At 33.5% G+C, this 18,452-nt stretch overlaps 1 protein-coding gene across 1 annotated transcript in view; it reads right to left on the bottom strand.

Moving 5' to 3' along the window:
• Nucleotides 1-18,452, bottom strand: part of GALNTL6 (polypeptide N-acetylgalactosaminyltransferase like 6) — a 1,158,724-nt gene that overhangs the window by 817,432 nt on the left and 322,840 nt on the right. The window lies entirely within an intron of this gene.

Below are 18,452 nucleotides of genomic sequence, written 5' to 3'. Positions count from 1 at the left end.
TATTTTCCTAAAAGATGCATATAATTATATACATCTTGTCTCCACATGCTTTTCCAATTAATAACTGAGGGTTTTACAGAGATAAAGAGGAGTATAATTCTTATCTCACATATATATACTTATATACACATATATGTATATATATTTAAAATCAACTTAGTTATATCTCTATGTGTAGGAGGACATGGCATTTGATTTACAGTTCTACTTTTCTAGAAAAAACTCAGTGTAAAATTAAATCAAAACCAAACAAGATGTTTAAATACATAAAAATTTAAAAAAGCTTTTTCCAGATATTTCAAAGGTAAACAATCTTCTGAAATCTCTAAATATTAACTTTCTAAAAATATATGCACACTTGTTTATTCAGGCTTGTTATTTCATTTTGAAAGCTTATTAGATAAGAACGAAGGGGAACTTGAAAGAAAAAAAAGATGAAAATTTGAGAGGTATGGTCAGGATTCTACTTACATTTTATTAAGGGAAATTCAACAAAAACCAAATAATAAAAATCTCAATAATCTAAAATCTCTGATTTAACAAGCTATCCTAATATTCTGATCTGGCAAAATTCCATAACAAATAAAGCTAATTATTGAATACTATTTAAGGGTAAAAATATATTTAAAAAAATCATAATATTAATGTTGGGCAACATTTCATTTCAATGCAAATAGTTTGCATCTTTAAATAGTGATCATTAAAATATGATAGACCATATATTGTAGGTACAGATGATTTTGTAGCATAATCATAATAAACATTTATTCACTTACTGAGAGAAATAATTTAAAAATTCCTTCCTCAGGGGCAGCCCAGGTGGCTCAGCAGTTTAGCACTGCCTTCAGCCCAGGGCATGATCCTGGAGACCCGGAATCGAGTCCTACGTCGGGCTCCCTGCATGGAGCCTGCTTCTCCCTCTGCCTGTGTCTCTGCCTCCCCCCCCCCCCCCGTGTCTCTCATGAATAAATAAATAAAATCTTAAAAAAAAATCCTTCCTCAAAATGTTCCAGCTTTGGACTAGACGGTTCAGGACATAGGACAGTTCATTTCATACGTGCCTGGTGAATGGTACCTACAGAACCCCTGTCCTCTTAATTTGTTTTATAAGTAGAAGCATGCTTCTTAATTGTCAGTGTAGAACACATATAAGAGGAAGCATCTCATTCCATGTACCATGGCTTTAGGAGAGTGAAAAGAGTTTCCTTTAGAATAACAAAACACCTCACAAACTAGCAAGTTATCATTTGAAAGACAGTATTAGAATGTAGTCAGGATAATTCTCTTTGTAGGATTTCATTTTAGCTTGGTAAATGAGTAAATCTCTTAATCTCAGTGATTTTTCATGTAAAATGAGTAGGATTTTTATTTAACACACAAGAAATAGGGAACAGTAATTTCTTCATGGCAATAAAGAACTCTGAAAATTAAAAAAAAAAAAGGAAAACACTACTCAATTCCTTAGTGCCAGATAATAAAGAAATAATTTCATAACATCAGATTAAATCATCTTTAGAATGTCCATTTAAATGCTAGTTGGCAGTCTCAGCATCCTTTTGGCAATGCCTCTTTGAAGGGTCAAGAGGCTCGCTGGTGGATATTCTGCTTTGATAAGTGTTCAGGCATTGTTTGAGGATTATGTTTAATTCCTAGGTTATGTAGTATTCTCAGGAGCTTATTTGTCAGCTTTTAGTACATCTGAATTCGGTTACTATGAATGTAGAACCATATGCTTTATATTCTTCAGGAATATTATATTCACAAGTATATCAACCTCTACTTTCTAAGTGAACAGTATGTAATAGGCAATCTATAGCATTATGATGAACAAGCACAGCAATTTATGTGAGATTAAGAGCAAATGTTTCACTGTGAATTTAATAACAGTTTTTAATGCAAAATGGTTTTAAAATAAGCATTTTAGTGATGAATGCTTTTTGGGAGAGCGCTAACTTCATTCTCCTGTGGTACCTAAGTTAAAAAAAAAAATTGAAATGTTATACATACTGACTTGAAGGATATCTTAAAGCACACACAAAAAAGGTATCTGCAATGTTAATTCAAATTAAAATTGCTAATGCTTAGGCCATTGTTTAGTGATATAATTGACTTGAATTACTCTTTTGTAAATACAATTTTGATACATCCCTAGTGATTTTCTTTGAGCATGGGGATGTAATATTGTAGTTAATGTAAATTCTCACAAGAGGTCTCCTTAAAAGTGATAAGGTAAATAAGTCAAGACTTTTGCTTTTGGTTTCCCTTTTTTTTTTTTTTTTTTTTTACAAAAACTCTGCAAATGTCAAAGTTTTAGACTTTAAATTTCAAAATGAAACTTCCATACAATGATGGAAACTGTCAGGACAGTGTCTAAGAGTTGGGATTGATAGGAAGGACAAGAGCTACAGCTACACATTGAAGACATTAATTTTCATCTATAACTTTTGTAACCCATTTCTTTTATGGTCAGATGATCTTGTTTTAAAACACTTCAATCATTATAATGTCTCAGTTCTTAAATCCCTACTCCTCAGGAATCCTTATATGACAGCTTCTCCATTACACTTTACTATATTAAAGAGTTGTACTTTGTGTAATTTCTTTTCTCAAAATACTTGACACAACTACTCAAATGTCTTCTCATTTATAGATGCAGATATCTCCATGGGTGTCTCTTATGTAGGTACAATTACTATGAAATCATTGTACAGGACGCTTGACAAAAGCTCAATAAGAGTATATGAAATATATATCAGTGATTTTATTGTTTTAACCCTAAATAAAAGTATTTGACTCATATTCCCTGTCCAAAAATTACATATTAATTATATTGCTCAATCTAAAAGTAAAAGAGGCTTTAAACATAAGAGGCTCACGGTCATTCCCCATCACACACATGTTCTCCAGACCTTGCTACTAAATGTAGTAAGAACACAGCCTCAGCACCACCTGGGAGCTTGTTAGAGATAGAATCTCAGGTCCTTCTCAGACCTATTGAATCACAATTTGCTTTTAACAAGATCTCAAGGTGATTCATGGGGACTTTAAAGTTCAAAAACATTGCCCTAGAAATACAAGGTACAGTCCCTGAATTTTTTAAAATACTCTTTCAAAGACTCTTTAATTGCCTTAAATCTCGATCTGCTTCACTTTACCTTTCTTCTGAAAGTGTTTACAAACTCCTAAAACATTCCCCATGATGTTGATAACTAATCCTAAAGGACCTACACTGATGAAAGTCTTCATGTTTAAATCTATGCACACATTTTTTTTTATCTTGGATAGATTGTTCAAAATATATATTTATAACTCATGACATGAGTTGTATACCTGCTGTCTTAATTCTAAAATAAGTTTAAATGGTTTAAGAAAGAACAAGTCATTAGGATATACGAATTTCTCTTATCAGACAGCATGGAGGATTATCATTTTATTTTTATTTTTTAAGATTTTGTTTATTTATTTTAGAAAGAGATAGAGAGAGTGACTGGGAAGTATGAGGAGGGAGAGGAAGAGGGAGAGAATCTCAAGTAGACTGCATGCTGAGCCCACAACCCAACACAGGGTCTGATCCCACAATCCTAAGATCATGACCTGAGCCGAAACCAAAAGTCAGATACTTAACCCACTGAGCTACCGGGCACCTTAGAATTATCTTTTTAAAACTTAAAAAAAATCATATCATACTTTTAGTTTTCGTTTGAGCTTTCATTATTTTTTTTTTTAAGATTTTATTTATTTATTCATGAAAGACAGAGAGAGAGGGCAGGGGGGCGGGCAGAGACACAGGCAGAGGGAGAAGCAGGCTCCATGCAGGGAGCCCGACGTTGGACTCAATCCCGGGTCTCCAGGATCACGCCCTGGGCTGAAGGTGGCACTAAACCGCTGAGCCACCCGGGCTGCCCAGTTTGAGCTTTTAAAAACAGTTATTAACTATTTATATTATTTCTTTTGTGGTTGATCTCTTTACTTCTGTTAGCCTTCCATTACTTCTTTTTTAAAATTTTATATTATTTTGTTTTCGACCTATATCATCTATATTCAGGATGCTAACTAGATGCCAAAACCTTGTCTATCATAAGCACCAAGAATTCATTCTCATTTGCGATACCTATCTGTAATAACAAGGAATGTGTTCTTTCAGTAGTTTAAAAAGTTTACTGAGTCCAATTAACAAATACAGCAGTAGACTAAGAGTAACTAAATACAAATATGGAATCAGAACTTAATTCATTTTATAATATAGCTTAAGTATATATAAAAACTGAAATTCTTTTCTGAGCTATTTGCTTCTTAGTTATAATACAGCATGTTTGTACATTTGACTCCAATATATTATTTAAAATACTCAAGTAATGAGGCAAAAGACTCAATAACCATTTAATAATAAGGCGGAAGATGGCTGAAGGGCTGACACTACCTGACTTTAAGACTTACTATAAAGCTACAGTAATCAAGACAGTGTGGTACTGAGGGGCCTGGATGGCTCAGTTAATCTACATAAATACAATCAACTGATATTTTTAAAGATTTAGTTAGTTATTTTAGGGAGAACCTGCATGAGTGTGTGTGTGCATGTGAGCTCCCAAGTAGGGATAGAAGGAGAGGGAGAGAGAGAATCCCAAGCAGAAGCCCTTGCTGAGCACTTGATCTCATGACCTTGAGATCATGACCTGAGTTGAAACCAAGATTGGACGCTCAATGTACTGAGCCACCTAGGTGTCCCTTTAATTTTTGACAAAGGAATAAAAACAATGCAATAGTCTTTTCAAATTGGTACTAGAGCAACTGAACATCCACATGCAAAAAACAAAATAAACCTTACACCTTTCATAAAAACTAAACTCAAAATAGGTTGCAGACAAAAATATAAAACGCAAAACTATAAAACTCCTAGAAGATAACAGAAGTGAAAACATAGATGACCTTAGTAAAGCAATGGCTTTTAGTTATAACACTAATGGCACAATCCGTAAAAGAAATAATTTTTAAGCTGAACTACATTAAAATTAAAAACTTTTTCTCTGAGGAAAACAATGTCAAAAGAAGGAGAAGACAAGCCACAAACTGGGAGAAAATAATTGCAAAAGACACATTTGATAAAAGACTGTTAGACCTTAACAGGCACCTCTCAAAGAAAACATATAGATGGCAAATAAACACATGAAAAGGTGCTCCTTATCATAATGTTATCGTTCCAGGGAAATGCAAATTAAAACAAAAATTAGATACCATAACACACCTATTAGAATGACCAAAATCCAGAACACTGATAACACCAAATGCTGGTGAGGATATGTAACAAGAACTCTCTTATGTTGCTGTTGGGACTAACTCTTACCATAAGATCCAGCAATAACACCCCTGGTATTTAGACAAAGTAGTTGAAAACTTAGGTCCACACGGAAGCCTGACCATGGTGTGGATAGTAGCTTTATTTATAATTGACAAAACTTGGAAGCAACAATGGTGTCCTCCAGTAGGTAAATGGTTAAACTATGGTACATCCAGATAATGGAATACTATTCAGTGCTAAAAAGAGCTTTCAAGCTATGAAAAGACATGGAAGAATCCTAAATGCATATTACTAAGTGAAAGAAGCTCATGTGAAAAGGTAACATGTTGAATGTGTCCATTGTATGGCATTCTGGAAAAAGCAAAACTCTGGAGACAGTGAAAAGATCAGTGGTTCCCAGGATTAGGGGGCAGGGAGCAGAGCACAGAGGATTTTTAGGGCAGTGAAAATACTCTATATGATACTATAATGATGGCTACTTGTCATTAGGATTTGTTGAAGTCCACAGAATATCGAACTCCCAGAGAAAACTGTAATGTAGATATGGACTTTGGGTGATTATGAATGTGGCAATGTCAGTTCATCTCTTGTAACAAATGTACTGCTCTGGTGGCAGTTGTTGATAATGGGGGAGGATATTGCATGTGCTAGTGCAGGGGAATATGGGAAATATCTGTACCTTCCCTTCAATTTTGTTTTGAACCTAAACTGCTTTAGAAATATACAGTCTTAATAAAAAATTTCTTAGATGATAGAATTAAGATATGTTCTATTTTCTTTCGATGATGATTTATCTTTTTGTTATGTTGGGCATTTTCACTAACATTCTTATTTCTAGCATTCATGAACCAACCTCATAATGTTCCACTGTGTCCTTTCACCCATTTTGCCTTATTCACTTATCTATTATTGCAATTTTTGAATGATGTAAGGGTTTTATGCATTCACAGATATTCACATATTATTTCCTTTCCCTGGACACATCTTTGTGTCCTTCTTCACTGACTCAAGGGGAATCGGGCCAAAAAAACACTTTCTCAAAGAGCTCTTCTCTGCTCCTGCCCCAAAAAAATACAGTATCTCCTCTACTATCGTCCTTTCACGGAACTGACATCTCCATCATAGTGCTTATTGGAATTTGCGTGAAATCCCTTTTACACTATGATGATAAATTCTGTAAGTCAGACTCCCATTTACTCATCACTGTTTCAAGAACTTGTAGCTTAAAGAATGTCATTTCAACCACACATATACTATAATCATAGCTTTATAAAAATAATTATGTTTATAGCAGACATCATATATGGAGTCTGGCATCCCTTCTCTTCAAGATCAGCATTCTCTGATTTACACAAGGACTGAGAAAAAAAACCTTAAAGGGAGCATCCACGAATGCTGACTAGCTGGAATTTGCATATATGAAGACATGTCTAGTAGGCTTATATTAGTGGTAGGTCCCACAAGGGTATGGGACTGAGGTCTATAGGATTCCTGTGTGAGAATTCACCAGGGGAAAATAATCTGGGATCATAATACAATCACAGGACCAGGAGATGAGAGACTTATGTAAGGAATAGTTCCATGTATAGTATATGGCAATTATTTGTATTGTCAGACCCAACCACAATCATAGCATAGATATGTTGAAGAAAACAAGACAAACACGTGCTTTAAAATTCAATGGTATGACATCTCATGGTCCATGAGTATAGCATGGACCACTCACTGTATTCTTTCAGATACATGGAAGTGAGTGCTGATTTTTGGGAGCATTAAAGTGTTTGTTGGCAACCCATGGCAAGTGGCATCCTGTGGTGTGATGCAGAGGTGATTTCATGGGCAGAGTTAAGAGAGAGATCAGATATCCTAGACAGAAACGACCGCAGAAAGACTAGGGAGATCAGAAGTGGTAGTGTGTAGCATCCCTGGGTAATTTGAATGAAAATTGGGGGTTGGAAATGGCAGGGCTTTTTTTTTTTTAAGATTTTATTTATTCATTGAAAGACAGACAGAAGGAGAGGCAGAGACACAGGCAGAGGGAGAAGCAGGCTCCATGCAGGGAGCCCGAGGTGAGACTCGATCCCAGGACCCCAGGATCATGCCCTGGGTGGAAGGCAGGCGCTAAACCACTGAGCCACCCAGGGACTCCCGGAAATGGCAGTTTTTAAATGATACAACACAGAAGCCCAGGGATGAGTAATGGCAGTGAAAAGAGAAGGTGTGAGAAAAGGCACACCAGGATGGTTTACGAGTGCAATGAAATGCTTCTGGAGGAGTTCTGTGAAACCAGAGAAGAGAAGGGATCTCCAGAAATGAAAAAGACAGATCCCTATCATGGCTGGAATATTTTGAACTACAAAATATTCAGTCACATTATTGTCACATAAACAAAAAAACATATATATACAGAAAAAGTCTGTTATAATAACTTCTTAAAAGGGGTGTGTATCATGTCCTCCTAGATAATTATTATAAACTGATTATAAGAAATTATAAAAAAAATTAAAAAGAGGATGTAAGAATCAGAGATGCAGAGTAGTTAGCATGGTCATATTTCTGTGAGAGAACAGATTGGTGAAAAGTTAGACTGCTTTTTGTTGGCAGTTAAGGCATCTAAATGATGACAATCTATAGTTTTAGACACTCAGGATTAGTGAGGAGGACAAGAACATATTGTTTAAGACAGGTTTTAGGGCATAACAGATATAACACGTATAGGAAATTTGTAAAAAAACAAAACAAAACAAAAAAAACAACATGTAAGTAGTTGACAGACTAAGTAATAAGGCTTGTAAAATTCTCAGGAACCAAGATTTTGCTGTGAGGAACGTCTGCCTTATCTCTCATTTATTCAACACCATTTTCAGCTTGCCAAACAATTTTTCTTACAGAACTAAAGTTGCTAATTTGTGGTTAGCATTAAGTTTTGGTTTCTATTAATTTTTTAATCAGATTTCCAAGTTGAAATTTAAGATTCTCTGAGTAAGATCATCTGTCAATTTGAGTGCTGTTTGAAAACAGATGGAGCAAAAAACCCAGGATGAATCTCTAAAGTGTGATACCACAAATGCCTATAAAACAGCAAGTAGAGATGACCTTTTACATGCCAATATACCAAGAAATTCCTCAACAGCCAACTGAAATATTTTATGTTTGAGAAGAGAGAGATTAAATAATTTGATCACGATATAATAAAATTAATAACTTTCAAAAATAATTCAAATCTTCAGCTTGATTTATTCTTTAAGGTAATAATATTGTTTTCAAAATGTAGTTTGTGATTCTTTGAGTCATATGGTGTTGTAATTTAAAGATAATAAATTATAGGGGCACCTGGGGGGCTCATTCCGTTAAGTGTCCAATTCTTGGTTTTGGCTCAGGTCATATTTCCTGGGTAGTGGGATGGAGCCCTGGGTGGGCTCTGTGCTTAGTAGGGAGTCGGCTTGAGATTCTCTTCTTTTGCCCCTCCTCCTACTCACACACACACACACACTTTTTCTATTTCTCCAATAAATAAATAAATCTTTAAAAAAGAGAGAGTAAAGTACACCTTTTGCTAATAATGTATTCTTCATGGAAAACATATTCACATGCACACACACAAATAAATTCATGATTTTTAAAAGTAATAAAATTCAAAATTTGACCCTCAGCCAGTAGATGGAGAAGTTGATCTTAGAGTAGATTCATACTGCTATTAAAAGTCTGTTTAAGTTGCAGGGGCATAGAGTAAAATTGCTGCTGATTCAGATATTTGGGAGTGTTTTCATGTTTATTTCCTGGTTGCTCTGCAAAAACAGCTCTGGCATCACCCAAGGGATCAGTATTGTTTCTTAGAAATCTATCCTATACAGTCCTTGTGTGCTTTGTTTATAGGCACATTTCTTTTTTTACTGTCTATTCCATTTTCAAACAAGCTGGGAATGTTTCTTTTCTTCATAAATTATTGCTGAAAGTTTGCATAGTACATATTTTTAGGAACCACAAAATGTTTATGAGTAAAGGCACTGAGTGATGGAATCAGCATCTCTCAGAGCAGGATGAAAATATAGATTCCTTGTAGGGCAAACTGGCTTTCTGAAAAAGGCAACACACATTATGTACTTCAGCATGCTCTCAGAAATTATGCAAAGCCACATCCATCAGGGATGAGCTCAGAAATAAATAAATCAATTGACAAATTCTCTTTAACAAATTCCACTACAAGACCCAAAATCATTTGTTTAGTACATTGACAGTTATCCTGTATCTTGAAAGATATTGAGAAACATGAAAATTCCATACAACTGAGTGTTCAGTTTTGTTCTTTTTTGTTGGCATTTTTGTTGTAAAAATGATCATGTGTAGACAGCCAAAGCAAAATATAAAAGTGCAGAAATATATGTGAGATTGTGGCCAGATGCTAAATTTAGAAGGGTGAGCTAATATTTTAATAAAATTGAAAAAATAAAATAAAATAAAATTGATAACAGTATATATTAAGATAAATATTAAAATGGAACTATAATGAAATTATTTTCTGTAAACCAAGTGACAACTTAAAAATACGTGTCCTTTATTAAAGATATCAAAATAATCATTATCTGTAATTCACTTCAATAATACCCATTGTCTAAAAACACATGCTGAATTTTGCTATATTTAAATGTATTAAAGACCTTATAAGCAAAAATAGAAATCATTTTTGTAGGGATGGGCTATGACTAATATGTAGTCACTAATTAAAAATATAGTTCTCTTTTCATTTACACAATTTGGTTAATCCCCAATTATTCTAAAATATAGTTTGTGCTATTCTATTTAACAAATATTTTTTAAGAGCCTACAATTTGCCAGTAATGAAAAAGAAAGACACACTAGGTTTCTGCTTTCATGAAACTTACATTCTTGTGGATGAGATCAACAACAACAACAAAAGATACAGATCATTAGAATGGGAAACATAAGAAGTGTCGTAGAAGAAATAATAAAGGTATATATAGGAGTAATAATATATAGAAATAGGAGTTATAGGTAATAGGAGATACTAAAAAATATAACAAAACATAGATACAGAGGTAGGAAAAGTCTTAGAGCATTAAAAAAGACAAAACAACTCTGAACAGTACACTCACTATACTGCCGTTTGTGAAATAATTATATAGAAAATTAGATGTATATACTTCATACATAAATTCATATATATGTATGCAAAAGGGATATCTATGCAAAGAAAGTGGATGTGGTTCCTCTGGTCTTAAGATTTATGGATGATTTTTTCCTCTTGTCTTCTTTTGGTTTCCTTTTGCTTTCCTATGGTTCATATTTCTGAAACTGACATATTTTAAAAGTTTTATGTTGAAAAAGTTAATACCCATAAAGAAGGGCAAAATAGTTGAGTTGAAGTAGTTAAAACCACAGTATTATTCTGTTTAGGCCCTGGAATATTGTTCATTATTAGGATCTAAGATATAAACTATTTAGCCAAAAAGCAATAAAGATAAATGTTCTTAACTTTCTTTGTGATTCCAGAGAGATACAGGTGAAAAAAAAAAAAAAAACTTTTCAAGGAATAGTGGAGACAATATGAGAAGATAGAGGAACCTGATTCAGAAGCTTATATCACATACATTAAAAAATAAGTATTTCTAAAAAAATAAAAAAATAAGTATTTCTATAAGACTTAAAGTTACTAAAGAAAAGACTTCTAGAATATTAGAGTTCCATTTAACACAGATTGGAAATTACATACTCAGTTTTCACAGTTAATGGGAATTTTACTGTATATAATCTTCACAACAGGTAACTATAAGAATATATTATTTATAAAAACAACTTGTGGATTGTCTAAGATGGAAAACAACAATACAAAAGAAAGATCATTATATTATCGCATAGAAAAGACAAAATCCTAGTCCTGACTTTTTCACAGAAGCCTCTGAAGAGATCATTTAACTTCATAGAATTTCACTATAACCATTTACTAATGGAGAGGCTCAAACAAGATGACCTTCAGCTCCTTCCATGTGAAATTCTATGACATGATTTTGCAAGGTAAATACATCAGACTGAGGAAAGCATTCCCATTTTTTCCCCCAACTGTTCAGATATAATTTTAATCTCCTAGGATTTTGAAGTTTGCAAATGAAAATAGAGATAACCTAGTCCTTAATTTTATGGACAAGGGTACTGCTGCTCAGAAGTATTGAGTAACTCAACTAAGTTTTCAGAGTTACATAGCAGTGGAGACTAAACTTGAATTTAGATTTAGTAAATTATCAGCATGCAAATTTTACAAAATTCCACGGTAGGGCAACTAAAACCAGATGCATTATTTTACTATTTTATTTCCATTTCCATTAAATTTTGAATTGACAAAAAACTTTGAGCAATGACATTTAGAAATCTTATAATGAAAATAGTAGTAAACAACAACAACAATAAAAAGATACTCCAAATAAGGAGAAGTGGAGCTCCTGATATTTGAGAGAACTCTTCATCTATTGGCTTGTGTTCCTCTGAAGTCATAAAAGAAAGCCTAGCCATCTGAGAATCATGAGGTATCACATGATAGAGAAAAAGAAACAATAGCACAAAACTGGGAGTCAGCCAAAGTTGCTTCATTGCCATAGAACAGGGAACCTGAGAAAATTAATTAACAAAACAAGTATTCATAACAGAAAAAATCACAGATCCTCTAGAAAGAACGAAGTATAAATTTCTTTAGGTATAAATCCAAAACTTAGGCATATGGGACACTCAAGAACAATTTAGGTGGAAAATAAGATAACAAAAATAATATACCAATTGAGGAAATGAACTATGTGGCGAAATATGTTGTTAAGTCTAGATTAGTATTGACTCTAAAAGTAAGATGATTCATGGTGAGCCAAACAAAGGAAATTGAAACATTAGATCAGATCCTCATGAGTGAAGTCAGCTAGTAATAGCGATAGTCAAAGTGTTCAAGGTCTTGTATTCTTTGGAAGCAGGTAAAAATATTGATTACTTTGGACTTTTTAGGTATATACTGTAAAAATATAATAGTAATCATTACCATAATAGAAATAGAATATTTGACTTCTAAGTTTGGTAGTGCAAAAAGCTTAAAAGAAAACACAAACCTACAGCAAACACAGATAAAAGCAGGAAAAGAATAGAGTCAAGTCAAATAAAGAAACTAATGGATAAGTCAAAAGACAAAAAAATTAAGGAGCTTAAAATATCATTTTAAAGTACACATATTTTAACAAAAAAAAAAGATTTACAACTGGAATTCCATTTTAAAAGCAATAGACTGGTTAACTGATAGTTTTCTTTTTATAATTCAAGTATAATTAATACACAAGATCACATTAGTTTGAAAGTGTACATCATGGGGATTTGATATTTTTATACCAGAGGTGGGGAGGGGTTGGGGGGCAGTCAGAAATAGGCAAAGAAGACATAGAGATAGATTATTTATACAAACATAAAACCTATACAATATTTCAAAAATATATACTTTATTTAAATACCCAGAAAATTTGAAAGCAAGGAAAAATAAACATGCCAATGAAATATTAAGTCACTAATCAACTACTTAAGTAGATACAGGGCACTCACTAAAAGCACCCCGAATGTAGGAGACTTTGTTTTATTTCCTCGTGAGTACCCAATATGCAGTATATAGCCAATAAGTATTGACTAAATTAATGTACCAATATACAAATATCTGGACTGGATGTGTAAACATCTAATTCATGAAGATAGCTCTCTCTGACAAGATAGTGGAAGAGAATAATGGTAGGAAAATAAAACTCCCCATAATATTCAATGCCTTTTATATCAATAAACATCAAAATCCATTATCTTAGATATTCCATTTCTTGTCCAGTCAAATAATTATTATCAAGAATAGTAAAGAATATCAATTAATGGTTACCTCCTCTTTTGTGTTCTTTACTATCTTAGAATTGAAATTCTAGAAGCGCAAGCAGAACAAGTTTTTCAAAAGTATTGCTCATTTGCATGAGTGATGCAAGAGATGTTTGGGAAATCATGTCCCTGAAAATAGTTCACCAGACAAGTTATCTTCAAGGGAGTTTTAATTCTGGTATAGTTTAGCATCAATTGTGTAATTCAGATTCAAATTGAACATAAAAGGAATTAAAATTTATGTTCAATGGGCCAGTGACCACAGATGCAGCACAGAGCTATGCTAAAAAAGCGGATGAAACATTTGACGTTTTATAATTAGACTGTGGTTGTAACATGCTGATTGCAATCAAGTGCAATATGGTGGAGGAAGTAGTGACTTTTATGTTTATTAAATCCTTTATCATACAGTATGACATGCTTGTAGACCTTTGCAAAATCGGAAAGTTTGAACTATTAAGTACTGCCCAGAACTTCAATTTAGACAGCATAAAGTGTGCTCAGTGTTGTCACATGTATAAGTTCTTCATCATAAAGATTTTGTATTTTGCATCTATACGTTTAATTAAAATAATCATGCTATTTTAAAAGGCTCATAAAAGGATTATTTCTTTTTTCCTTCATTTATCTTTTATTTATTTTTAAAGATTTTATTTATTTATTTATGAGACACACAGAGAGAGGCAGAGACATAGGCAGAAGGAGAAGCAGGCTCCAAGCAGGAAGCCCAATGCGGGACTCGATCCCAGGACCCTGGGATCATGACCTGAGCCAAAGGCAGCCGCTCAACCACAGAGACTGAGTCACCCAGGAATCCCTCCCTAATTTATCTTTTAATCACAAATTTATTTTGGAAGTATAGTTGTTAAAAAGTGTTACATTGGTTTCACATGTATGTGAAACATGCATGATACCAAATGTACCATATGTTATATTGGTATCATATGTATGTGAAACATGTATCATACCACATGTATGACATAGTGATTGCACAGTTTCATATGTGACACAATGCTCACCACATTAAGTGTACTTACTCTGTCACAATAGCATAGTATTACAATACCATCAACTATATTCCCTATGTACTTTTTAATCCCTGTGACTTATTTATTTTACAATTAGAAGTTTATATCTATGTCCTCTTCACCTATTTCTCCCATCCTCCCCACTCCCCTCTCCTTTGGCAACCACCAGTTTGTTCCCCGTATTTATGAATATGGTTTTGGTGTTCGCTTTGTTTTTAGATTCCATATATAAGTGAAATCATAGTGTATTTGTATTTCCCTGACTGATTTATTTCACTTGGCATTTCATTGAGCCATATGTATGGCTGAGTGATATACATTCACATATATATATATCGCATATATATGTAGGATATATGTGTTTATATGTATGTGTATATACATGTGAATGTATATATATGTGAATGTATACATACGTATACATTCATACTGCATCTTCCTTACTCATTCATCTATTTTTTAAAAATATTTTATTTATTTATTCTTGAGAGACAGAGTGAGAGAGAGAGGCAGAGACACAGGCAGAGGGAGAAGCAGGCTCCATGCAGGGAGCCTGACATGGGACTTGATCCCGGATCTCCAGGATCCCACACCGAGCTGAAGGCAGTGCCAAACCGCTGAGCCACTGGGGCTGCCCACCCATTCATCTATTGATAGACACTTAGGTATTGGAGTCATAAACATAGGAGTGCAAATATCTTTTTGTATTAATGTTTTCTTTCCTTTGGGTAAATACCCAATAGTGGAATGACTAGATCATATGGTTATTTCATTTTTTAAGTTTTTGAGGAGCTTCCACGGTGTTTTCCACAGAGACTGCACCAACTCACATTCCCACCAAGAGTGTACGAGGGTTAAAGGGAATGTCTTATTACAATATTCTTTTTTACAACTTAGCATATAAACAGTAAAAAAAAAAATGATTCACTGAGGAGTATAGAAAAATATCCTTCATTATATTTTTTTCTGAGGAATAAATCTAGGAAGTGTTTTACTAGAAATCATAAAATAATGTTTTTTTTATTTTTTCATTTATATGGCTTCTGTCAGGAAGATGATGGTGTTTCGCTTCCAGCAGATGTGCTATGTTTATCCCGTCTTGTATCAGGTATGTGTGTATTTGTGTTCGTGGGCACACGTGTGTTTTGTCATTAGTACCACTATTCATGGATTATTCTTAGCCATCAGACTGCAGTGTTAAATAGCAAGATATTTCTTCCTTGCTATGAACTTCCTGTCTGCAAGTTTCAATGTTGGTTTCATTTGGTTTCACTTAATCATCTTTATTAATCTTTTTCATGCATTTTTTTTCTCCAGAATCAACGGACTTCTGATTAGCTCTGGGACTTCAATTTTGTCATCCTATCATGCTCTCTTTTTATAGTAGAAGCCAGTTTTATTTAGCTAAGCATTTTTTTAAACTGACAATGCACTTAAAATACTGATGTTAAGATTATTCTTATTTATTTAGTTTGATAAATATTTATTTTACTTGCTTTAAACTAATTATACACTATATGCTTAAAATGATCAACTTTATTAAAATAAAGTATGAATCAAGGTAAACTTTTCACTGAATTTGTACTAATACCATCTGACAAGTGATGAACTGGGCACACAGAATGTATACCACATGGTACTGAAAATGTTATTTTTATATTTTTTTCTGCTTTCCTTACCAGATTGAGAGATACTTGAAAGAAACAGGTTGTGTATAATTTATTTCTGTTTCCCATTAACTAATATAGCGCTTGCTTCAAATTGTTGGAAAAATCTGAGAACCAGAATGTGTGCTTTTACTAACACATAAGCACTTGCCACCCAGACACATGGGAAATGCTTTTCTTTTCTCTATGGTATTTCTATCCATATCCTGTCACAGCAGTAAGGAATCAAAGTAACACTCTCCAATAGAATTCTTTTTGTTGTTCCCTAAAGCTAATTTAATTTACATTAGGGGCAAAGATTAATCAAATTAAGGTTGTGAATGGTTGTATAATAAATGGTACAGAATTAATAGAGAAGCCAGAAGCATCTGCTGCATCTTTATCCTTTCTTAATTTTAAAAAGAGGTGAGTAGATCTCTTTTATACTTTGGTGCAAAGACTTTGAATATTTGTAAGTTACTTTTTGCTGTTAGCCCTTTTCTTTTAATACTGAGGTCACTGATCTTTGATAGAAAAACAAACCAAATCTTTACCCCATATCTCTTGCCAAATAAACTTTCTGTCAGTTCAGATTCTAACCTCTGATGGTCTTTACTCTTGATCCAATTTCTTGCTGTTACACAATAAATGTTCAATCTACTGAATGAATGTAAAATTTGAGGCCAGGCTCTTCACGGAGCATTAAACAATTGTTCAGACCAGCTAAGCAGTTGACAGCATAAATTCTGGGAGCAGCTTTCCCGTGCTTGAATCCTATGCTTGTTACTTATTACTTATAACTTTGAGAAAATCATTTAACCTCTCTTAGGTTCAGCGTTCTTATTGTAAAATGGAGGGGAAATTGAACTCTATATTATAGGATTGTGTGAGGATTAAATTAGTTAATATTTATAAAGTCGGAAGATGAGCAGCACAGGGTCAATGCTATATAAATGTTTGTTACATAAACAAGATTTTTGTAAACTGGTAGAGTTCCTAACATTCTCTTCTAGATTGATTTAATAGGATATTACAGTTCCAAGAGCATTAAAAGATACCATAAATCCGTTCTCCAGAGTAGTAAATTTTATAAATTTATTTTGGCTAAATGTAGCCTGAAGGTAAAACTTGACCTTGTTCATGGCTTCTTTTCCTGCAACATGTAGCTGTTGAAAGGGTAGATAACTTTAAGGCTGGAAATGTTCAGGGACGAAGAATAGTAATGAATTTCCTGGGATTACTCTTATTATACCCTAAATTGGATAGGCTTGCTGAGATTGTGAGTACAGAAATTTGTGATAAATGCCCTCACTGCATTCAATAGCACTTACCACCCTAGTCTCTGAATTAATTATTTGGGTAGAAAGTAAAATTAATTTAAAAAATGATGTTAAGCAGTAACTTGTTGAAAACCTAAAAAATATTTATTATAATATACACAATTTCAGAAAACTCAATAGAAAAGGCCAGTATATCCCAGTAAAGTAAAGCAAAGCAATGTTTTGAGTAATCAGAATGAAAACACATAATGGCTTTTAAAAATTGAGCTTTGAAAATGGCTTTTAAAAAAATGGCAGAAAATGTATTTGTGGATATAACGGGATAGTTGATTCCCATGAGGGGACTATAACCTAATTCTAAAGGGACAGAATTGGGTCCTATGAAGGAGTATACTTCTTGAAATTTTCAAATTTGCCCATATGGTAAGATATGTCCTTCCTGAGCCTATTGAAAGAGAGCAGACAGTTCAACATTTGCATACATTTGTGATAATTTCACAATTATATTCTAGAAAGAGTGGATTTAATCCTGAGATTGTTATTATACTAATTATACCTAATGATAGCTGAGGTTACATGAAGATGCGTGGTGTTAGATTATAGTCCATTTGCTCCCTTAGCTGTGAGGTATCATGTCATTGCTTTTCTGAGGGGTATAAGCTTTGATTTCCAACAATTCTGTTAAAGTTCTGGAATTCTATAAACATCCAGGTGTTTGCTATGTTTGCTAAGTTATTTAATTAATAGTTAAGTAATAATTACTAATTTTTTAAATGTATCTTAAATACACTTATTTTAAATACATTGTAAGATATATGCATTTGTTTGACATTTTATTTTTCCATCAGTCAACACAAAAGTTAAGTATTCCAAATGCTCTTTTTCTTTTAAGTAAATACCTTCTAGTCTTCCAGGACATAAACAGGAAGCAATCACAGAAAGAACAAAATTTAAATCACCACAGTCTATAAGGTCCTCTATGATCTAAATCCAGTGTGATTTTCCAAATATATTATTTTTTAAGATGTTATTCATGAGAAACACAGAGAGAGAGAGAGGCAGAGACACAGGTAGAGGGAGAAGCAGGCTCCATGCAGGGAGCCCAATGTGGGACTCAAACCCGACCCCGGGGTCATGCCCTGAGCTGGAGGCAGACACCAAACCACTGAGCCACCCTAGGTGTCCCTCCAAATATATTAAATTGGCCTTCTTTTATACCTGGAACACATCGAGCTAGTTCTTTGTAAACAATATTTAATGATTTAGTTCCTTCCGCCTATGGTGTTTTTCTTCCAATTTATTGTTG

This window comes from Canis lupus, chromosome 25 (assembly GCF_003254725.2).
Source record: "Canis lupus dingo isolate Sandy chromosome 25, ASM325472v2, whole genome shotgun sequence".
Lineage (NCBI taxonomy): Eukaryota > Metazoa > Chordata > Mammalia > Carnivora > Canidae > Canis > Canis lupus.
Note: the sequence above shows the minus strand (reverse complement) of the source record. Positions and strands in the feature narration are given on the sequence as shown.